Here is a 25,491-nt window from a genome sequence, read left to right as displayed (position 1 = left end):
ATGATGTTATGATGTGGAATACTGATAGCAAAAATTACAAAATTATTAAACCATGACATCTCCTTATACTTACGCTGTTAACTATGTGGTAGCATATGCATTGAATAGGATCACTGAATGGCTTAGGTTGGAAAGGGATTTAAAGATAATCTAGTTCCAACCCAAATATGTGAATGTGTTCTGTCCCTGATAGAATTCACATTATATGATCATACTTCAGATATCTTAGTTTTGTTATTTATGAGGAGGAGAGCTGTTAAAAAGTAAAGAAGTAATCATGCTGAGGTTGTCTGACTCCTCAGAATAGCAGTCAAGTCTTCAAATTACTCCAGTAAAGTTTGGAGTGGTGTTTTAAAATAGTGCAATTAAGTGCAACCCCAAAATGTTATCAGTAACACTGTTTCTTCCTGTGCACAGAGAGCAGAGGTTAGTTCTGTAGTGTCTGTGAAGACTACAGTGTTATCCATTATTTACTGCTGTTTTAAGAAATTTAAGCACAAAGATTCAGTGATTCATAGAGTCAAAGAGGAAAAAAAAAAAAAGTGCTCAGAGCAGCTAAAAAGCAATATTCACTCTACCTCATCTGTATAAGCTGCAAGTTTGTTAGCTCTTGTAAAAGCTGTTCTGCAGTTTTTATTATTTAGAAAAGACTTCATTCTTACTAAAGACTGACAGTGTATTTTGGAGCTGTTTTAGCTCAGTATACTGATTTATATTGTCATGGTTTTATGATTTTTGGTTATCGGTATTCCACATCATAATATCATGTAGTGCACTGGGAGTTAAAGAGTTAACACTCCAGTTCTGGGTACCAGAAGAGAAAAAGAACTACATGCCCCAGAGGACTTTGTGTTCAGAGAAGAGATATAACTCCTGGTATGGTCACAAGACTTAGAACATTAACTCCTTCATATTCTTCAAGGACTTTTTGTTATCTTCTTTAGACTTTGACATCATTTCACAGAAAGTGTCAGGGGTACCATGCAAGTGTGACCAAAAGTTTTGACCAGAAATAGAGCTGAAAGAGAAACTTTGTATTTGTGAAAAGGAGAAAGCCTTCTGCACCCCACTTCCTGGTTATTCTTCTTCCTGAGACATTAACTAAATTTATTATCATGGAATCATAAGATGGCTTGAGTTAGAAGGCAACTCAAAGGTGATCAAGTTCTAAACCCCCCCAACATGGAATGTCCAGCTGTAGTACAGTCGGACACCATCTTAGCAGTAATATTACAACATTTTTTTCTCCTTAGCCCTAATATCTGATATATCTCTTTTAATCTAGATCTAGTTCACTTCACTTCTAAAACACTGTTTTACTTAAATAATGGTACAAGGTTTCAGTGTGTCAGTGTGTTAACTTGCAGTGAGCACTTAATGTTGATCTTAACAGTATGAATGGCGTCACTGATTGCAAAGAGGAAAAGCTTGAAACACAGTCTGTAAGATCTATCAAGTTTCAGAAGAAACATGAACACAATGAATGTTGGTTCACATTCTAAATTGTATTTTTAACACTTTGTAGTACATTTTTTCACCATATCAGAAGGAGTAAATCCTTTTCAGATCAATGTGACTGATGTGGGCAATGAGTGTTTTCCATAGTATACTTCACCCCCTGCTACCTAATGCACTGATTATATAGATAAGACAGTTATGAATTGATATTCATTGTGATTCAAATGCATGATGTTCTACTATCGTTCTCTCAGCAGAATGTATGATCCTGTGTAAATAATTACGTTTAGTGGAGTAGAGCAAGAGACTGATTCAGTTTCTTAGGTTTTGAGGCAGTCCCAGTGGGGTGTAGATATCAGGAGAACGGCACTGATAAATCTTTATTCCAGTGAAGATTTATGAGAGCATATGTATAAAATGTGTACGTGACAATGTTGCTGACTATAAGCAATTTAATAGTAAATAAGCTTTGGACTTAATAACAAGTGACAAATCTCTAATCATTTTTTTCTAGCATTTTATGACAGAGAAGGAAAAAAAGCAAAAAAAAAATTTTTTTTTAACTCCAGTTCTTCAGCATTAATTTTACTTTGTCAGTGGAGATAAAGAAATACACATAGATATAGAGTTTTCACTACCTACTCACTGCTTTGATGTTTCACCAGCAAAAATGTAATGTTCAGGCCAAGCAGAGAATTATTGAAGTATCCCAAAAGATATTCCAGTTTCAGTGAACATCTCTTCTGTACTTTTTATTATGAATAGGAAATAGTCTTATTCTTGTGTCTGTTGCTGAAGGAAACAATTGCTTTCAAAACAAATGAGATTACCCAAGAATTGTAACAAAATTATTTCTTAATTAAGTGCTAACTGAACTGTAAATATAAAAATTTTCCTTTTAGAGAGTATCTATTTTTATCATAGTTTTTGAGTCAGTTGTGTAATTAACAAAATACGTGAGAAAAATAATGGGTTATATTAATTGATTTTCACTTTTACCAGGAGTAACAGCAGGTAGCAATCTCACTTTTCCTTGAAAGCATCATTCATTTTAAACTACTTTCTTTCAGACGTGGGTATTTATAATGGTGTAAATTCACCAAGGAATGCCATTATACATCTCTGAAAGAGCATACCATAAAAGCATTGAAATTAACAGTATCTTTAACACGCTGAGGACATGACTTCATGATATTAGAAAGTATTTAAGTTTTCATCTACCCTGCAGCACTCCCTTGGCCACCATTCAAACTGTGTCAATCTCTGCCACAATCCAAGAGATCATCTGTAATAAACCGGTGCATGTGCAGTAACTTCCATTGAAGTGCTGTGGCTACAACACAGACAGTTTTAGAGGCTGGACAACCATAATTTGTATACAACTCCCTTATCTGTGAAGACAGAGAACATTTCACCAGGAGTTCCTTACTATTAGCACTTCAGACTATTAGAATGAAATCATGTTCCTAGGCATGCCATTTGTTTATTATTTTTAGTGCTCAGCCAAGCTATCATTCTGACAGAGATGTTAATATTTTATCATTATATTATACAAACACATGCACGTATGATTTTCTTTAACTAGAACTGCATTTTTCCCCTGATTACTGAGAATTAAAATATTAGTATACAATGAAAAATATTTTTTGCTTCCCTGCTTATGTGGTTAGTTTACTGCTAAAACTTTATCTTGGTGAGAACATGGATAAGCTGAGAGCGCAAAAGGCTGCTGGAAAAATTTGTTGCAAGTCTAATGTATTTCAGGATGAGTCTGAAATATACAGTGTGGCAGGAGACCCAGAGATCCTATGTTAAAGTCTAGTGTAGGTTTCTGATTTATTGAAAGGAATGTTCCTCAGATAGTTTTCAACAAGTTTTATTTCCTCAGGTTTTAAAATCAGTATCTCTGTAAGAGAGATGAAGTGAGGATAAACACTTATTCAGAACTAGCTGTAAAAATTCTTTTCTATGTTGTTTAAATAACACAAACTTTTCATAGAACCGTGGGTAAGATATAAGATTTGGTTCAAAAGGAGTTTTTCAGTAATTCCAGTAAATTTTGGATGCTTTGTTTTGCTTTTTTAGGCCTGTAAGTTTTTAGACTGGGATGTTAGTGGCTCTGCACATCTCATTTCAGTGGAACCATGAAATACCATTGCATCATCAAATTAAAGAACTATAGAAATACAACATCTGCCAGGGTAGCTCTCAGTATTGAGAATAAATAAATAAATAAATACTTTGAACAACTTACAGTTTGCTTGATTTCTGAAAGCAGACATTTCTGTTAGACCTTTCTACTTGGCATATATTGACCTGCTGCCATATATGCAAAAAGTAAGGATGGGCTTCTGTACTCTATGGCTCATAATTGGGTTATGCAATATATTCAAGAATTTGGAAGAAAGAATGAAATAATGAGTGATGTTCCTTTGTTCATATTAGTTTTGACCATGCAGCAATGATTAAGATTAAAATAAGCAGTAAACCTCAATGAGGTAGAAAATGAAGAGCTTGGCTTTTGTTAAAATGTTTTGCATGCTGTGTTTCTTATTATGAGAACACAGATCTGTTGGAGTCTAAAATGTTTAGGTGTTATGCCTGAGGAGTTCTTACACAATTGTAATGTCTGTGAAAACTGATTGATATATAAAAGAGCAGAAAGAACAGCTAATAAAAAGCATGATTTTCACAAATATACAGTGAGAAGAACTATAAGGTAAGTTTCAGCAAAATTCATTCAAAATTCACAGCTGTTTAAAAACTGGCATTTCACATTTTCATTATTTGAATAGATGTCAGATTTCATTAGGCAGCAGCTTGAAAGCATTAAATGAACAGAGGATAAGATATCAAGTGCCTTCATCGTGACCAGTCTTCCAGTCTTAGACTACCATGCAAGGTGCAGGCTCTAGCAAGCAGATAGCTAGCCTTCTCTGTATTTTCTTGAGAATTACAAACAAATACAAACAAAATAAAGCAAAAGGCAATCTCATTTAAAAAAAATATAAAATTTTAAATAATTTAGAATCTGAGTGCTCCTCTGAACAGATTTATTTTGGCCAGAAGGAAAGACTGTTGAAGATGAAGGTCCATGCATTTCCTGTGCCAGGGTAATGACTTGACTCCTCTGTTTGAACTGGGACTCAGAATCTAATAGCCTCATCTACTGAAATTTAACCAAGGTAATCAACAACAGCTTATATTTTCTGGTAAAGTATGTTTTTATTCAACCTGATATGATGTTGTGAGATTGTTTTTTCATATTCACATATCCTGCATGCTATAAGATTGAGACTGTTTAATGTAATGTTGAAGTTTATGAGTAAAAAAAAAAACCAAACCAAATATAAACTACTTTTGACAAAGTAGGATTAACAGGAAAAAAATATATATATATTTCTTTCATTAGTCAGATGCACAGCATTCTTTGTTGTTTTTTTTTTTGTTCTTCCCCCTTCCCCCTACTTTTTAGCATTCCTTCCATTTCAATAAACCTTGAACTTTTTTCTTTCACCCTTGTTAGAAAAAAGGTAATGAAATCAGACTTATCTAACAGCAGTGATGCTGCATCCAGCAATGAGGTAATTTAAAAAACTTCAATAAATCTTCTTTCTCTCAGAGGGAAGAATAATTTTTCATTAAAAAAAGCTTTTTTTTTTTTTTTTTTTTTTTTCCCTTACCCTATCTTCTAAACCCTACCTTTCCTTGAGAAGCAGTAATCAAACAAACCAAGTAACCATGAGATGATCCCAACCTGCAAAAAAGAGGAAGGGAATGTGTTCTCATCACAGTGTTCTTCCACTTAAAGATATTTTAAACTAGCTTGAATATCTTTTTAGTTCTGTATTTTTATTATTTTTTTTTCAAGGGACAGTGAATTTTGACCTGATAATTGTTCATTTTGCATTTGTTCTTAGGTCTTTCAAATATTATAATAATTAATGAAATTAATGAAGCAGATCAAAGTCATTTTAGAGTACCACTTGGCATACACATTTTAAGAAGGAATCAAATCTGAAAAAGAAAATTTATTTCTAGACCCCATACCTTATCTTTACAAAAAATTGCTGTTCTTTAGAACAGAAGTCATCCAGATACCATGAAGGTGAAGGAGCAGCTGCTTAAAGGCATTGAAGAATTTTGTTTTAGATTTATAAGATGTTCAAAAGAGATACTGATAAATGTGGGCCTTACTCTGTCTATTAAATTGCTCTAGTTCCTTCGGTTTTCAACTTTTTTTTTTTTTTTCTGAGGTAATTAATATTTGACATTTTTTTCTTTTCACTTTCTTCTCCTTGACTGTGCTGCTTATATAAAAAAATATCATTGCTTACATTTGTCTGTTGTTAGGCTGCCTTACATTCTAGATCATGATTTCACTAAAAGATTAAGTAGGAGGATGAAATGAACTGTAAAGGGAAAAAAAAAAAAAAGAAAAAAATAATTTTGCAAAAGTGAGAAGTGCCAAATGATACATCAGAGATAAAAAAAAAAGATAGGACAGCTAATTAAGAGCTGGAAATTTGCAGTGACTGTACTGTATCAAGCAGAAATGCTCTGAGGATTCAAGTGTTTATTTTCCAACTCCCAGTGCATTTAATGTACCTTAGAAATTAATGGGTGAATAGCGAGAATAGAAAAATTTACTTTTTTTTTCTTACTGAATTGATGTTTTCCTTCTTTCTGAACACCAGCTAAAGGAACATATGCGGAACAAAGATGGCAAAACAAGATACCTACAATGTCACTAGAATGAAATTTTCTTGTTCGGTTAAGGAGAAGCTGTTTCCCATTTTGCTTCTTTTAAAGCAGGTAAACTGAAAAATATTGCATATTGAGTGAGCTACATTGCTTTTGATAAACAATAACACAGATATCTTTTGATAGGCATATGCACATGAGAAATCATAGAGGATTATCTAACTTAACTCTCCTTTGAGCTGATTTCCTAATGATAATTCTAATTATTTTTCCACATCCAAACAAGGATTATTCTTTTCAGGCTAGTTTGCCTTCTTTGAGTGTAAAACCCTGGAGTATTCTAGCTCTAGCACAAACTTAATTCATTCCATAGTGCAGACTTCATATGGGAACCGTGTATTTAATCAACTGCTGTATTTTGAACTTCTGCAATAACCTGTATTAAAAGATACCAGGAAAGAAAAAGAAGAAAAGTAAATGGCCTTGTCATTAAAACGTCTCTGGAATGATTTATCATTTGTTGTTCAGCATTTGACATATAGGACACATCAAAACTGAAAACTTTAAGTCGTACAGACAACAAAGTCAGAGGAGATGTGTGATTTTTACAATATGGAAAAATTCAGAGATATGATAATTTGTGTGACATATTCCTGAATGTTAAAGGAGAGTTTGTTTTTTCTTATTATTCATTGCAATTAATTGAACTTAAATATGTGAGGGAAAAAAAATTGATGTCAGGGGAAAAAAGAAAACAAAACCAGAAAACTTTAGCTTGTTTGAGACAGGAATTTACTACTTTCTTTGCTTCTTGGGGTTTTCTGTGGACATAAAAATGCCCAAAAGAAGAAAATGAGGAGAAAATAAGGAGAGAACTCTTTTTACCAGGTAGTCTAGTATCTGCCTTTTATTTTTAGACATGTTCCCTATGTGTTATCAGGAAACGTTCCATATTTTATATACTCTATCTAAATCAATTCTTAGGCAGATGTACAAAATCTGGGGTCTAGGATGCATTTCTTTAGTCTTACCTCTGTATAATTCTTACCAAAGCAATGTTGGAGGGTGCAGTTCAATGGCTTTATCATTGTCTGCCTAAAAAAATGAAAATTTGAAGGGAAAAGTTACTGAAAAAAGAACACAGGAAACATGTTTATCTCCTTTAGATTCTGATATTTAAAATGTTCCTATGACATAGCACTAAGGATAGTTCAGAAATAATATTGCAGTGACAAGAAGTTGATGACACAGGGGCATGGTTGCAGATCGCTATCTCTTCAGAGTCATTTATCTGATAAATTAGTGTCAGATATTAATTTTGAGGGATTAATTCTATATGAATCATATGTACTTAGGTACATAATCATCACTACTAATTAAAAATATGTACTATATGTGTAACTTTAAGTGCTGCAAGACTGAGATGCTGCAACAAATGTTTTATTTACTTATAGAACTTTTTTGCTAGCCAAACCACATTGAAAAATATGGAAACCTTTCACTTATTTCTGCTTTTCATCCTCTCTTTTATAATCTCTCAATCAAACAGGAATGTAGTATTTTATACTTCAGTAGTTTAGTCCTTCTCCATTTCTCAAAAATTGATTTTCCCACCCCCTCTTATGTCTGTCATGGAGCAGAAAATACACTGGAAATTGAATATTTACTTATCTGCTTTGTAAAAGATTATCCAGCAAAGATGCAAATGGTATTCTGGAAATGGGACTTGCTGGTTAACTGAAATATACTTTGCTTTCAAATAAAAAGCAATTTTTTTTCTCAGTGAAAATAACCTAGTGCCATGATATATATTAATTTAAGAATGGTTCAAAGCCTCATTATTTTTTACTAAGGTTATGGTTGCACGGTGAAGATTTTCATGAAATATAGAAACAGATTATGCTAAGATTCAAATTCTCTTTCAGGTGCTAAGATCAAAGGCTAGAATATGCGATACCCTTCCTTTTTTGTTAGTACTTCTGATTTATTAAGAAGATAAATGTTATGACAGCTTAAGAAAATGTGTGAATAATACTATTCACAAGAAGGCAGACAATGTCATTTTAAAACAAAAGCTTAGATAAAAGCTACACATTAGAGTATATGAGCATTCATTTAAATTTTCCATCTTAACAAATTGTCGCACAAATCTTTTTCTACTGGCCAGTCACATAAATATGTTTGATCACAGTTATTTTCCAGAAATAGTTGCCAGTCAAACAGTGCTATTTTACCTGAAACTAACAATGTCAGTACATGAATGAGGCAGATGAAAGCAAAGTACATCATGGCACAAGGCAGCTTGAAGAGTGTAAGAGATAAAGGTCTCTTGTAGCTTCAGAAGACTTGTAAGGTGGTATCTAGGCAGACTTAAAGAAAACATTGCTGGAATGATTTTTAAAAGATAATTTATTTCATCTTATTATTCCATTTATATTTAAATTCACCCTAGATGTTTTCATGGCCGCTTTTTTTTTTTTTTAAGATCTCTAGAATATACAAGAACAACTGGACACCAATAAAAGAAATCTGACTTTCTTTTTGAAAGTATTTCTTTAATTGTTTACCCCTCAGGCAGAGAACTACTATTAGAAATATGTTTCATTTGATAAAAAATATTCAAAACTTCTTTAAATTCAGAGGCATCCTCATAAGGGCATCTTCAGTTTTTGAGTCCTACCATGTAATCATCCAAGGAGAGATTGTTTAAACTCCTGATTTCCTTTTACTGTGAGTTTTACACTTTCCAGTAGTCCAGTGGTATTTCTACTCGTTCAAACATATTTAACCCAGAGAATTCTGGTATAACTTTTCATTCTGACAATGTTCCCCCCATCCACCCTCTTCTCCCTCTGCCTGTCAGGCACAGGAGAATAAGGAATGGGCACTGCAGTCCCATAATGCTTTGTCTCCTTCACTCTTTCAACTCTTGCCTGATTAACCCGGTACAGTGTGTATCCCAGGAATAGCTATGATCAGAGATCTATGAGAGCTAGCCTACTTCCAGTTTGTCTATAGTGGCAGCACAAAAAATAATAATAAATTCAAGCTACAGAATTAGATGTAGATTCTTTGGACAAACATCTCTGGTCCAATACTTCATTTCTCCTGTTTCCTTTATTTCCTAAAATGCACTGTAAATAACATGCACATGGAGAAAATTTCTTAGTTTCCCTTATCATATGAACTTTTCAGAAATACGATAGGCACTAGATAAGAATTGTTTTCTTAGGAAGGAAATAGTAAGTGAAATGTAGGACAGGGTCCTCCTACATTACTCACAGTCAAGTCACAGACAAGAAGATCAGCTTAAGGGTAGTGATTATTTGTCATGGTACACATGATGAACATCCTGTTTTAGTAACATCTTTAATCATTTTGAAGCAAGGTGAAATGATAGAAATATCTGACCTAAAATGTAAAAGGGATCATTCTGAGAAATGTCTTAAACTGAAGTATTTTGAAGACACGTTAAAGAGTTTCAACGTTTGTTTCTCCATTCCAAGCACTGTAATTAAACTTGTCTAGCTTGTTCCCTAGGAAACAAAGAGAATCAGGAATTTCAAGCCTTTGGAATAATTCACTTAGCAATGTTTGGTATGGTAATAAACACAGGCAAGTACTACACTAGCCAAAAATCAAGAGCTGAATGTGACTCTGTTGACAACTAAGGCTAAAAATGTATCTAGCAAATGTCCTTAAAAAAAATTAAACCCAGAAATGGACTTGGTAAAAGGAAAGCATTAGTACCTTGAGAATATTTTTTGTAAGTGGCCATGAAGTGATTTAGGCAGAGCATTTATGGTGTTCCTCTAGTGGCCTGTTTGAAGACACGCTGCACGATTTTATGATAAGAATTAGAATATTGTTAATATTCTGTGGATTAATTACTGTATATGATCAAACTGAATTTTTATGTTGAGCAGTCATAAATATATAAGACTAGATAATATTCATTTGTCACGAAAAACTGTGATGTTCATCTATATTCATTTTAGTGGTGAAGCATGTATTCATGTTGTTTTACAAAAGAAGACTTAGCAGGTTGTAATTGTATGGAAGAATATATAGCAGTGCTCTCCACTGATAGTCATGCTATATGAGAAGATTTTAAATTTTAAATGTTTTAATTTTCTTTTGTAATGAAACCAGATTCAAAAGTTATACAGAAAATTTCAGTCATCTAGAGCTCTGAATTCTTGCATTTGTCATCTGAAGTTACAATAATGAATTTCACAGATCTTAAATTATCGGCATGCATTTTCCTCATTATTTGAACAGTGCTGAGTCTGGAGAAGACAACTGCAAAATGTGCTCTGCTGATGTTTTGGCCAGTTTTTCTTTGCTTAGCTTGTGACTCACAATGTGGAAATATGCCTCAAGTTTTTCTTGTGTTTCTACAGGGAAAGACAACTTTTTTGAACCCAGTAAATTAAGATGCCAGGTCCTTTCTAGGGAGCCGGTATAGGAAGAAATAATTTTTGGGCATTGATATGATTATTCCAGTCTCTGCTGACACCTAGAATCCTTAACCTTAATCAGCACATATGACAGAAGGACTGCAATGGTTTATTGCCTGCTTATCTCCTTTTGGCAATAGCAGAGAGGTAAGTCCTCAAACTAATTTGTTTAGGTCTTGCAGCTGCTCTTTTTATCTGCTGTTCAACAGGTTTCAGGTTGTAGTTTTCATTGTTTCCTCTTGAATTCATTCCAGCACCTCTGGGATTATCTTTCACTTGGTGCTTTCCTTCTGAAAGCACTTGATTTCCTTCTGAAAGCACTGAATTTCCTTGTAATCCACACTCTAGCTGCCTTTGATATTATTAGCCATGAAGCGTAACAGATACTGTTTTGTAAAATATGCCAGAAACAGACAAAATGGTCCTCTACTCTTTTTGTTATGTTAAAACAGATGAAAATAGATGACTGGAAATATGTATTACACTGATTTGTCAAACAGGGTTGTAAGAGCATGATGTATTTTTGATACTTATTTTTATTCAAAAGTTAAAAAAATATGATAAATGACCTAATGTTTTTGGAATGAATGTGATGTCAATAAACAGAGTACAACTTCTTTTTGAGATTACATTAGTAGAAGCCTATTTAGGCTGGACTGCCAGTGTTTATGGGAATTTAAATATGGTACCTTATTCAATGTTTTCCATCGTGAGCTTTTGGATTATGTCTCCTATGTTACACAACTGATTAAGATGAAGAAGAGGAAGGCAAAATACATAGTATTATGTTTTTATTTCCAGCTAGATGTCACAGACTTTGTAAATAATTGCCAGAAAAAAGTCAGCAGTTTAGATCTGATATCAACCTATCTTGGAAGGAAATAATTCAGTTTAGGATAAAGTGACATTTCAGTTCAGGGCGATTCAGCCATATGAGTTTGTTGTCTCATGCATAATTTTGGTTTTGATTAAGATAAATGTTTCTTTAAAAGCAAAAATCACAACAAGAAGGTGGGGAATTTCCAACCAGAAACACATATGTTATTTCAACTGTTGGGAACATATGTTGAAGAATACAGTCAACTGATACTCACTGTGATATCTACAACATCTAGAATGTGACCACATCAGTTTCTCCATTTGTTTTGCTTTGTTTACGAGCAGCATGTACGTGTAGCACTGAAGGCCAGCTTTTTTTCTGGGCAGCATCAAAAGACAGGGGGCTGGATGTTAAGGTAGATGTTAGGAAGAAATTTTTTACTCGGAGGATGGTGAGGCACTGGAACATTTGCCCAAAGAAGTTGTGAATGCTCCATCCTGGAGACCTTCAACGCCAAGTTGGATGGTGCCCTGGGCAGTCTGATTTAGTGGGTGGCAACCCTGTCCAGAGCAATTTGGTTAGAACTAGATGACCTTTAAGGTCCCTTCCAACCTAAGCCATTATTTGATTCTATGAAATAACATTATAATACATAACTGCTCAACGCTACTTCATAAGAAAAGGAATATGAGAGGGAAAATTCTGGTTTTAAAGAAACTTGGGAGAGATTTTACAAGGGAGCATTTCTAAATGTTTGCCTTTACAGTTAGTTACTGTTTGTATAGATTACATTACATAGTTTCAAGGTATTAGATGAATGAAAGGCAATCTTAAGAGCTGATAATTTCAGTGTAAGTTTCTGGGACTGCTGTTTTTTGTATATTAGAACTACTTATTTATATTGTCAATAAATGAAAAATAAAGAAGTTTGGTCATGAACCAAAGGCCGCTTTCAAGTTTCAAAATGTCATGCCTTGTTTCAGGCTAGCCAAGTAAAATTTCACAATGATTCATTCTAGTTTTTCTTTTTCTGGACATACTTTTTCAGCCTTGGTTTCCTCTGACATTCTAAGACTATGAAATCATCACTGATGAAATCGCCTAAAGATCATAAAGAAATGTGGAAGACTACTTAGCTATTTGGTCACAATAGAAAAGAAAAAGCAAGATAATTCAGAGAGTTCCTTAGTTTTAAATTAGACAGACAGTGATTACAAGAAAAGCACCAAGTGAAAGATAATCCCAGAGGTGCTGGAATGAATTCAAGAGGAAACAATGAAAACTACAACCTGAAACCTGTTGAACAGCAGATAAAAAGAACAGCAAGAGACGGGAAATATATGAGAAAATTTCCTCTTAAAGAATCTCAGGATTAAAAGGTAGGTGCTTGCATACTTCCTTTGATTTTAGTTTAATTTTAGTCTTATTCTTGTAAGGTTCTATAAAGAATTATGATGTCAAGTCATATTTTTATTACTGTGCATTTTGATTGTAAGAATAGTTCTGCTGCAGATTATTTTTTACCTGCAGCACTTTACACACTGCAGTAATAAACAATGTTATGACTCTTTTGACATGTCTTTGTTTTACAGACCATCTGACAGACAATACCGAGTAGGATTGATTAATACTGTTGTAATTAGACATTACAGTAAAAAATGTTCTCAGAGACGGACTCTAAATTATAAAGCTATAAAGTTGAATGCAGATACTATTGCAAGGTATTTCAAGGGATTTGGATATTTCACTTTATAGTTACTAGTTTTACATTTGAACTAAGATCATCATGAATCTCTCTCTGGTCTCGGAGAGCTTCGTTGGAAAAGTGTTATCTCGGTATCTTATATTGTTGGCACACATTATCTCCACTCAAGCTGTTACTGAACAAAGCGTAAGGATAAACTAGCATGATAACATTATTGTCTTTAGTATTTATTTTGGATGTTTGTTTGATACAGGTCCCATTAGAAATAAGAGGTATGTAGGATAAAGAGAAAAAATAAATAAAGGCAGTTATCTGGTGTTCCAAATGAAGCTGTCAAAAATTTGAAGATGTCTTCAATTTCAATAATTTAGAAAATAATCAAGGCACTAAAAAGGTCTTAATAAGAACTGCTGTTATAGCTCAAAGTCGGTTTCCCTACAGAGACTGATGATAGTGTAGTAAGAAGTGATATTTTAAGCAGTTGTTATACAGGAATCATATAGGACTACCAGTGTCTTCTGGTAGATCATTTCCTGCAAAAAAATCTCCTGATTTCATGACACGGAAATGGTGTGGGCAATTGTTTCATGTTTTATCAGCTCTGCTTCATTCCCTACCTGCTTCTAGCTTGATTTGCTATTTTCTGCAACAAGAGAATTCTTGTAGTTGTGGTAGACAAAATTGGTGTTCTTTGTATATTTCAGAGATGTGAAGGGAAAGCTTTATGGATTTAAAAAAAAAAAAAAAAAAAAAGGCCATTTGCACTCAGGAATGGTTTGTAATAAACTCCCCAGCAACAACACATAAATAATACCATAGAGACACGCATTTTACATTATTATGTGAACATAATTATGTTTATTGTATTATTAATTGTATTTACATATTATGTAAACATAACACAGTTATGCTATATATTTTCTTGGAAATAGGAGTTTGCTATGTCAAAAAATCAAAGCAGCAAGCAAATCAAATAAAGTCCATTCTTTCCATCAACACAAACAATGGTGAAAATTCTGTCTTCTCAAACAGAGTTCCGTATTTTTTTCAACAGTGCTTTAGAATTTCTGCACTTTACTTTCTCCGCAGCGATATTAGTGCTTACAAGATCTTTCAAGGCAGTTCTCTTGCTACAGCTTGACTCCATTTTAAGAAATTGGTACATTAAACCAGTCTACAATTACACCTATCAGTAACTGGAATCTTTATAGCCCAATGTCATAGAAAATTTTAATTCCTTTTTCTCTCCTTATAAATTTATTTTTATAATGATATCTGTAATACATTTGTGTATCTGAAACCTAAAATGGTTTAAAGGTTTGTTTGTTTGTTTGTTGTTTTTTTTTCTGGCTGTGTTGATCACACTATATTAATTAAATCCCCCAAATATTTTACAAATTATAGATCATTCATAAGAACACCCATCCCAAACTATGCCTATCTGTACCAGCTGATATGCTCCATATTTCATATGATTTTACTGCAAAAATAGGAAGAATCTATAGTTTTAAAGTGAAAAGGTTATTTTGTTCTCTCTTTCTTAGCTATAATAGAAATTCTAAAAGAGAATTCTGCAGGCTCCGAAAGCAGAAATACTGAAACTGAAGGAAATAGAAGGTTAAAACTCTAAATCAAAACTGCTCAGTAAATATTCAGTTAGATTCTTATTTTTCAGTGCTTATTAATTGATTTTTCTCTATTAATCCTCTTAGTTTTTAAGAAAAATATATGCACTTTGACTGACAAAAACACAGTTTCTGATATGAAATATAGTTCTTCTAACGTGCCAGTCTCAAATGTCTGTCACAGGTTAATAGATAGATACTCCTTAAAAGGAATTCACTTTTCATATTAGGTGAAATGAATATCTCTTTGGTTTACTTGTCATATCACCGGGTTTGAGGATCTCTGTGTTTATTTTGAGATTACCTAACTACACATCTGTGGTATAAATTAACCATCTAAGGTATAAAGATTTGCTAGTAACTTTTGATTAAATTGGAAGATGCCTGCTTACAGCTCCTACTCCATGAGATTGCCTGTAATTTCTTCTCTTACACCAAGTCAGAAATAAAGATGGAGAGTCACTTGCAGTAACATGAAGAAGAGCCATACATGTCTAAGTATCCAAGAAATAAGAGGGCAAATGAGGTTCCTTGTAGGGGAATGTGAAGTGATACACAAGAGAACCAATTTGTCTACAAAACAGTGCAATGTGAGTTCATTGCTTCACCACATACACAAGACCTTGGGATTATGATGTGCATTTTGATGAAAATATAATCTGTGTACATAATTGTGGACAAAAACTTGACTCAAACATATGGAAATGTTAGGATGTATGGAGATAGAAAGAAAATAATTAAAGTCTATTCTGTGTATCTATCTATTATATTCTCAGTCTTACCATTTTGCTGGATTAGGAAACAGCTGTTTCTCAGTCCTTCTGATTTCTCTCCACAGGTCTGAAGAACAGTTTCATGTCATGTCCCAGAGGAGACTAGAAAGAATTCTCCAGGTTTAGACCAAGAGGGTCCACTAAACCTCTGAATTTTTCCTATCTACATTTTTTTTGTTGTTGTTTTAATATACTTCATACCTTGTATATATCTCCTGGTTGAACCAGATTATCTTAATGCTCTTATCCAGTGTCAATGATTCTCTGATTCTATACATTGCCTCTTTTCCACAGTAAGTACACAAATTAATTTCTTTAAGATCTGTACATGAGACTGCTATGTACCTTGAGAACATTCATTTTTCTGTCTGGTGGTCAAGAGTATGAGCCATCAAAAAGGCCTTTCAGCATTTTTTCTGATATGTGGTCTTCTATTGAAAAGAAAAGATATTAATGCAAGCAGATTGGGAAGTATTTGTTCACTTGAATGTTTAAGTTTCTGTATTTTGATGCCTATTTGTTAAAGGAACTAGGGCTCTGTGAACAGTGTTGAAGAACAAGATACTCTGCTGATTTTTAACTATTTGCCTAGAGGGAATTTCAGACTGACATCTCCAAGAGTGATGATGACTGATTGATTTTACTGGCAGTAAGAACGGATGCTTTCAATATGGATTGTTTCTTTCTCTGAAAGAAGAAATTACCTAACAGTAGAGCCCAAGGATAGTTTTCTATCCTGTTTCAGTAGTGTTGATTACTTTTTTCTTTTCCTTCGTTTGTGGACAAATCATAACTAACAAATTAATCTCTTAAACAACATAAAGTCCTTTCCACATTTTCATTTGTATGTGTTGTGTTGGTTTTTTTTAATTATGAAAACAAATAATAATTAAAATTATTCCCCACAATTAAATGCATCAACAAACTTGTGTGCCTCCTTAATTTTAACCTAAATGTCACAACAGATGCTGCTCTTCCAGTCTCAATAGGAAGCAGATTCCACAATCAGGGAGTATAATTACAGAAATCTCTAGCTCCTGCTGTCTCAGAGTTATACTTAGGGCACGCTAAATAGTCTGCCACTCTCAATCTTCAATGGCTGACTGAGGCCTTTGGTAATAAAAGATCAGTCAAGAGTACATTATGATACTTCACAAAATGTTAACAGCTTTGTAGAATTTATAATCTAGTGAGACATATGCCAGCTTTGTACACTACTTAACTGTTAAAAACAAATACAATAAGATTAGTATATAGTATGAGTTCACAGCAGAAAGTGTCTGTTTATTTGCCATCGCAGAAGTATGGCAATGTATTGAACATAAAATAAGAATTGGCAAGCAGTGGATAACTGGCATTATTTTGCTGACAGTGCTTGCTGGACATAGATCATACCTCAGAAGAGTCTTAAGTAAAAATAGAATGTATTTTTTTTAATTTTTTTTTCACTAGTGATACGATTTTTTTATAAATGGAAAAATAGAGAGGAAGGCCAATAATGAAGTGGGATTTTTTTGTTTGTTCTTGATTTTGCTTTGCATTAGATTTCTTCAGAATAATGTAGATCACAGAAAAAATAAAGTATATGGGGAAGAATGAGAATTAGAGGGAAAAAAACAACAAAAAAACAACAAAATCTGAAATTTTCATCTCTTGCTGCACACAAATTGTTGGCATGCACTTAGTTACAACAACTCTTCTAACAGCAATTCCTAAAATATGCTCATGTTTGAAATAAATAGATAGGTAGATGAGTAGATAGATAAAAAATAAAATATTCTCCTAGGAAAATAGAAAATGTTGAAAAAAAATCATTCTTTTAGTGTAAGCACCTCCTCTCTGGCCTTGTGGCCAGCATGGAGGAGGTGATTGTCCCTCTCCACTCTGCACTCCTGAGGCCCCATCTGGAGTACTCTGTCCAAGTCTGGAGTTCTCAGTACAAGAAAGACAGGGTGCTGTTAGAGAGGGTCCAGAGGACAGCCACTTAGATGATTAGAGGGCTGGAGCATTTCCCCTACAAAGACAGGCTGAAGAAGTGGGGCCTGTTCAACCCAAAGAAAGCTGCAGGGTGTCTTCATTGCAGCCTTCCAGTACCTAAACGGAGCCTACAAACAGGAGGGGAATCAACTCTTTACAAGGGTGGATAATGGCAGGATAAGGGGAAATGATTTGGTTGTGGGTGGTCTGTCCCTGGAAAAGTTGAAGGCCAGCTTGAATGGGGTTCTGCACAGCCTGGTCTAGCAATAGATCTGAAGACTGGTGTCCCTGCAAATGTCAGGGTAGTTGGAGCTTGATCCTTGAGGTCCCTTCCAACCCAAGCCATTATATAATTCTATTTTTCTCTATAACTTTACATTCATGATTCTTTTTCAGAAGACTGAATAATTTTCAGTTACATACTTAATTTTTTCCAGAATGTGTGGTAAATCCTGGAATTAAAATAACACCCATTTACATAATTGGCAATCAGAAAAAAGGCATTTAGAAAACAGAAATGATGGGAGAAAAAGTTGAGTGCACTTCACCTGGAACTGTGATCATTTCTTTTAACTTAGGTAGTCCCCTTTTCTAAGTTAGAATGTGTTATCTCATTTGCTCCAGAGGAAGAGCAGATCATTGAGCAAGTGTACTACTCTTGATTTAGATATTCATGCTAGACTCTTGCAGATTAAAATCAGGACCAACTTACTTCAACACAGATAATTTTCACATCTTAATTATAGAATCATAGAAATGCAGAATTGCCTGGGCTGAAAAAGACTACAGTGATCACCTAATTGTAGGCTTTATGATTGTTAATGACTTTACAATCTTGCCTCCCTAGAAGCTCACAGCTAGGCCAATTACTGAAGTGACACCAAGGTGGTGAGCAGTAAAATGGCGATTTATTGAAGCAAACACACACTTATATAAACTATGCCTTTCGTGTACGCCTACTACATTACACGTCACCAAGATTCTTCCAGAAATGGGGAAGGGCCTGCCACGTAACATCCTGATAAGCTCCCCGTATTTCACCTAATACAACACCTAATTTCAGCCCCTCCCCACTATTTTCAGGGTCACCAACCACTCAACCAGGCTGCCCAGAATCACACATCCAGCCTGGCCTTGAATACCTCCAGGGATTAGGCATCTATAACATCCTTAGGCAACATGTTCCAGTGCGTCACCACCCTCTGGGTGAAAAACTTCCATATTTTGCAGTAAACTAATTCTCTCAGGAGGAGAGATTTAGAGAAGAGGATCACAAATATGTGAACCATCTAGTACTAGTTTCCAGGTGAAAGCGCTATATCTAAAGCAAGACAGATGACTACTCCAAGTCACTGCATCAGTTGTGATCCTTGCAATTCAAGCAGCAGATTGGAGTTTGTGTTTCCAAACTACAGTTCTCTGTGTTTACACAAAATCTGATCTTTTTTTTTTTTTTTTTTTCTAGATGAACTGTTCAAATCTGAAGAACATTGAAAGGTTTCTTTTCTTTTCTTTTCTTTTCTTTTCTTTTCTTTTCTTTTCTTTTCTTTTCTTTTCTTTTCTTTTCTTTTCTTTCCTTTCCTTTTCTTTTCTTTTCTTTTCTTTTCTTTTTTTTTCCTTTCTTTTCCTTTCTTTTCTTTTCTTTTTTCCCACTAAAAAGCTGCTGAAGGTAATACTTCATTATTTCTTGTTAGGTTTCAATTCTTTTACATATAAAATGACTTCATTCATCAAAATCCTGAAGATATTGTAGAATGGAACCTATTGATCTGTTTTCCTGTGTGAACTGTGAAGACTGTCAACTACATGTAGAAGGAGTAATTCAAATAAACGTTAAAAGTACATAAACACAAATTAATGAATGAAATTTGCAAATAATATAAAAACATCTTAATGAAACCTCCATAGGTACTGTGAGGGAAGACAGCAGGAAAGATGGATGGGTAGAAGCAGAGATTACTAGAGAACTGGTAAATAGTAAAAGAATCAATGAAATCTGAAAATTCAAATATTAACATTTCAGGATATATTTGGCTGTATTTTCATCCAATAAACTTAACATCCCTAGAAGTATAACATGTACATGAATATCATTGCATTTGTTGATTTCTATACGTAGATATATTGCTAAAAGAAAAAATCTTCTGAGAACTGCACTGACTTTGCACCACAGATATAAGTTGTTCCAGGATTGCAGAATCACCCCAGTATGAAGTTTGTGAAGTTTCATGAAGGATCCCAAGGGAGAAAAAACAAAACCAAAATGTCACACATTCATTTCCTAGGAAGAAACTGACCAGTATTTTTAAATATAGATATTGAAAGACAGAAGTGTATTTGTTAAGCACATAATATTTTTTCATTCAAAATATTTTCTCAGATTTTATTGCTTTATACTTTTTACTTGCACTGAACTTTCTTCCAATTCATTGTTAGAGCACGAATAGAGGAACGCATTACTTTCTGAGGTGCTGTGCGTTTCTCATTTTGTGTTTGAACTGTGTATGGGAAACTGTTGATCACAGTCTGAACCTCTGATTAACTGCCTGAAGCAAGTGATGAGTCAGCTGCAGAAGCACAGGTGAAGGTAATTCAGCTGTGAGACCAGAAAGGGTGATGCTTGACTCCACCTCTCCCAGCTCTCATTTAAGGACTGACTACCACTATGATATGATCACTTTCTCTGGAAAGATAGAGCTCTGCTTCTGTGTGGAGTTTATGGTAAATCTTCCCATTTTTTAATAGATTATCTTTCTATCTTTCATATGAAACATCTGGTTTAACCTCTTTTTATCTGTCAACTGTACAATCCTGTAATGTGGAAAGAATATTTTCTAATTTGACAATATCCTCTCATTGCAAAAAAAATTCATAAAGGGAAAAATAAAATAAAAATTGTGCATAAAAATTTTCACAAGAGAGCAGTAAAATACAGGAAAATTCTCCTGTGAAAATTTTCTTTCCCTTTGAAAATCTTATTAATTCTGGGGAGAATGTAACACATTTACATAAGTTTTACATTCTTCTGGGAGTTCTCCTTGGTGAAGGATCAGTACAGAAGTGGGGCTAAATCTTTGGTGGAGGAAAAAAGATTCTATGGCAGCTTATTAACTGGGAATATTTTCTAGGTGCAATGAAATGATGAAACCTGTACCATAGCTTTCCAAAATAAGTTGTTGCAGCCAATAAACATCACTGGAAAACTAACAGATATAATAGTACTGTTACTTTTTCCTGTGTATCACTGTTTTAAACATATGGAAAGGCCTAAAAGTTTTCTAGGTAAGGAGTCACACCTGCAGCCAGACTGCAGATGAAAAATATTTTTTGAAAAATATTGAAAGAGTGACGCTATGGCTATTGCAACTGTATACCTCTGGGTAAAGTAAAAATCCATTGAAATTCTTTGCTTTTGAGATACTGATCTTCCAGGGTGAAAAATTACCAGTTATCGACTACCTCATACTTTTAAGAATCTAGAATATTTGGGAATAAATTTCTGTCACTGGAATTACCATTCAGTGATACCATTAGCCAGTTTAACCTAAAAAAAAACCTTCCAACTCATACTGTTTAGTCCATTCTAAATTATTTTCAATAACTGTACCTAAAAGTGTGAAAACAACCAGATTATATTGCTGTGTTTTCCTGTGTGCCAATTTACTGTATTTATATAAACATGTCATATGCTGGGAAAGCTTCACACTGGTGGTAGAACAACTTGGGTCAGACAAACTGCAAATTTGAAACTGCTAATTAAATAGCTATAAGATTTTAGTTTGCCAACCACTCATTTACACAGGTATTCACTTGTCATTCTAAGTTACTTTCTGTTGTTTGTATGCACTTATTTTACATACTTCAGATCATGTGGGCAAGATAATATTGTAAATTATTACATTTTGATAACTGTTTGAATATATAAATTGCTTGTTCTTTACCATCAAAACTAAGACTAAAATAATCTAGGTTTTGAACAATCAGAATAGCCCAATTATATGTTACTATTTACCCTACATATACATACTGAAACCTGAGTGATTTTTCTCATCTTCCTTTATTAGGAAGATGTTTTAAGTGAAACCACTTTTACTCAGTCCTTCCAGATTTTCTTTGATTTATTGTTTACTGTCTGGTACCTTTTCCCATTCTCTGAGTCACTGGAAACAGATTGTGAATGTTAATGAACATTTATTTTTAAAAACTAGATCATTTATTTGAAAAAGCTAGCTTACTCTTGAATCCATGGAAGAGAATCACTCAGAAATAATAGATAAAAAATATGTAACTGAAAAATCATTCTTGTCCATTCTCACTTATGATTTTAAACTTTATTTTTATTTTTATTTTTTTTTTAAATTGGGGTTGATTTTCATAGGTTTAGGACTCTATTTGCTGCATTCAGTTATCCTGATAAATTACTGCACTATTCATTGCACATAACCAGCCTATTCTCTAGTCTCCTAAAACTGTTTCTTGTAAACATGGGTTTTTTATTATCCTTTCTTTATTTTTTTCTTTTACTTTATCCCTTTTGTCCATGTAGACCCAGAAGTAATTTATGCTGTTTCTCTTGCTGTCATCTATTTTCTACTTAAGCCCATTTGCTATTCACATTACCGTTCATACCTCTAAACCAGCTGAGAGTAAGAAAAAATGAGACATATGACAAAGAGGTACATTGAAAAATAGGCACACTATAGAATAGTAATTTCAGGTTCTAAAGCATAAGAAAGGAAGATGTTATGATGACAGAAGAATTCAAAATAATATCAGCAGCAGGATATGAAGAAGCTCATGAGGCTTTTTGGGCATCAAGTATGACAGATCTCCTGCTGGGAGTGGAGGAGCAACCTGAAGGCATCAGAAGTCAGGGTCATTGTTCAGACAGCAAGCTAATCAGAGGTATGTTCATAGACTTGAACAAGCATTGTAAGAAGGCTGTGAAAAAGTAAAAGAAAAAGCACATGCAAATTTGGTACATAGGTACTATTTGGACTAAGAGGAGTGGAATGTGAATTGAATAAAGTATAGCAGTTTTTGCAAGGAATATACAAAATGCATATTTAGTTACTAGGATAAGGAGATCCCTAAGGAGACAGGAACAAAAGAATACTTAGTTCAGTGGTCTTTGACATCATGAACACAATGGACATTTCCTGGGTGTCTGGGACTGGTCATGACTGGCATGGTACCCAGAGGTACCTCTGAGATACTCCTGTTTTCATGAGAGAGAAGACAAGGAGGAAACAGTGATGAAACAATGCACTATTCAATCAGAGCAACACTATTCAGTGAGATAGTTACTTTTAAGAACTGTGTGAAAGAAAAAATGTATAATAATAACTGGTGTAAGCGTGGCTTAGTCTGGAAGATTATAGCTATCAAGTTTACCTTAATATGATATTTAAAGTAAAACAAAATTATTATTTATCTCCAGTGCTTGTGAAAGGAAGCTTGGATATTATTAAAACAACGATAACAACAGAATTCCTAGCGTGATGGCATATGTGCTTATAGATGCCCCCATATTTTTTTCGGCTTCAAAACTGTTTTTAGATCTCATCTCTGTAACTGTGCCTTTCTAATTGTAATACTGGGCTAAGTTTTCATTTATTATTTTTTTTTTTATTCTGTAGTATAATGTTTGATGACAGAATGTGAGATACCCCAGTAACAAACACATTTGTTTTTTTGTTTTTGTTTTTTCACTGGGCTCCACTTTCTGGTAAGAATCAAATGCTTCACATTTCTTCATGTAAATAACTAACTGCATAATAAATATGCAGAGAGAGAGAAATGTATAGTTGATGGTGAAATATTATGGCCAAACATATGTAGTGAAATTTTATGTTTCACCCAGAACTTTCAAAAAGAGAATTAACAAAGACTCCTAGAAGACAATTCATCATGTAACACTGGGTTCAGCTTTGAGAATAAATGAAGTAATGCCTTGTAACTATGGGAGGCTTTAAATTTGAGCTATTTTTAATTAGCTTTGCTTTGTGCAAAAAAGGAGGTTATTTCTTGTACATAAGCACTGTAGATTTTACCTTTCCAAGAAGCAGGTCTTGATATTGACTTTCTGATTAATTTTTTCACTGAAACAGGACTGTAGTGCTTAGGAAACTATACATCTTTGTGGATGACTATCGTATCTGCAGTTTTCAGAAAATTCCCAAATACCATGTAAATATTTTATAATGATGTTTAGCACTGAGCACCCGAGCCAACCTTATAAATGACTCTTCTGCATAATTAGCACATTAGTCACTATGTAAGATTGAGTCTGATGAATTATTCAAAGAAGTTCTGCAAGCTGCTGGTCGAGGGCTCTCTGTGAGGGCACTTTAAAACTCTCCTGTTTAACTTTGAAGTAATAAGTAGGGGAGTATCATAGTTAAAAGAAGAGCAAACACTAACATTTTACTGCCATGTGAAGAACGTTTAGTGGGGGAAAAGAGAATATGTAAGGGAGATGAAAACTAAAACATGAAAATTCTCAAAGCCCTTAGAGAAAAGATTTAGGAAGAGACAGACTCATCTTTCAGGGTTTTGTTTGGTAGTTCTATTTGCCTTTAATTATCATCATCTGAGTAACTGAGAAACTGGTCAACTCAGTCAGATGATATTCTTTGCTGATTTTTGATTGATTGTTGGCAGCTGGCAAAAAGAGGGTGAGTGGGATAATGTCATTAATTTAGGAACAGTGACATATGAATATGTACTAAGGAATTAAAAGCGTGTTATAAATTCTTTCTGAACTTGTCTTTTTTATTCTGTCTTTTTTAACCACTTGGTTAGACTATAACTACTAGAAAATTGATGCTATTAAAACAGGCTTCAGAGAAACACAATATTCACTTTGCAATCATCAGTCTACAGGTCATATTTATTAACTGAATATACAACATAGGGTTTCTACTGAAGTCTTTGTGTTGCAGTTTCCCTCTTGTAGCATTTCAAATGTGGGCCATTGCTTCAAACATTCTCACTCACATTATCTGATTTTTTTTTTGGTTGTCCTGCATGGAGCCAGGATCCTTACAGTTCACTTCCAACTTGGGGCATTCTATTATTCTGTGAATCAACTTTGCTAAGCATCACCCTAGACACCTGCACTGTACAGGGAACTAGAACTAGGTGAGCACAAAAGTAGTAAAGACATTAGCTATTTAAGACCAATGGAAAGAGATTACTCTGTGGATGCTAGCCGAAACATACAAAAATAGTAGTGAAGTTGGAGCATGGAGAAGATCCATGCTGCTGTAGTAAACATGCATCTTTGTCACAATTAAGCTAAATAGGCTTTTTTTAGACTTTTAAAAAAAATAAAAAATTTAAAAAATTGTTTAGTGATAGGAACATAGAAATAAAGGTTTTAGTTGCAATGCAGAAAAATGTTATCAATTTCTTCAAATTACAAAAAAAGTTTGATTTTTTTGTGATTTTTTTTTCATGTTGACACTGTCTATACATATATTGCTGTGTATCAGGTTTCTGAACTTAGTTGCATAAGTACCTAATACGTAACTTTTATATACGGCCTCTAATACTTTAAATGACTGACATTATATTCAAAACCATATCTTAAGTGTTTAGTTCTGGGCTACCCAGTACAAGAGAGACACTGTCCATAGACAATACCTGAAGAGAGAGTGTAAGGAAGACAGAGCTAATATCGTTTCATTGGTGTCTTGTAATAGAACAAGTGGCAATGAACACCAGGTTTGATATACAGGAGACTGTCTGAACATAAGCAGAAACATTTTCTTCACTGGGATTTTGGCTGAATGGATTACTCAGAAATGTTGTGGAATCTGCATCCTTGAAAATCCCCTACTTAGCTTTCCCAACAAGTTATTTGAGCTTCTGATGAAACTAGTTCATTCTACCAATGCAACACTTTTTTATATGCTTTTTAAAGAATGAACCTTATGGCAGATGCATTTCATAATTTCCCTCTCCA

The 25,491-nt window shown here is 33.9% G+C and overlaps 1 long non-coding RNA gene across 1 annotated transcript; it reads left to right on the top strand.

Moving 5' to 3' along the window:
• The first annotated feature begins 10,568 nt into the window (after positions 1-10,568).
• LOC116653551 lies at positions 10,569-16,371 on the top strand. Its single transcript, XR_004307645.1, has 3 exons — positions 10,569-10,769; positions 12,491-12,821; positions 15,611-16,371. It is a non-coding gene; the product is annotated as an uncharacterized LOC116653551 (long non-coding RNA).
• Positions 16,372-25,491: the final 9,120 nt, after the last annotated feature.

This window comes from Coturnix japonica, chromosome 5 (genome assembly GCF_001577835.2).
Source record: "Coturnix japonica isolate 7356 chromosome 5, Coturnix japonica 2.1, whole genome shotgun sequence".
Taxonomy (NCBI): domain Eukaryota; kingdom Metazoa; phylum Chordata; class Aves; order Galliformes; family Phasianidae; genus Coturnix; species Coturnix japonica.
Note: the sequence above shows the minus strand (reverse complement) of the source record. Positions and strands in the feature narration are given on the sequence as shown.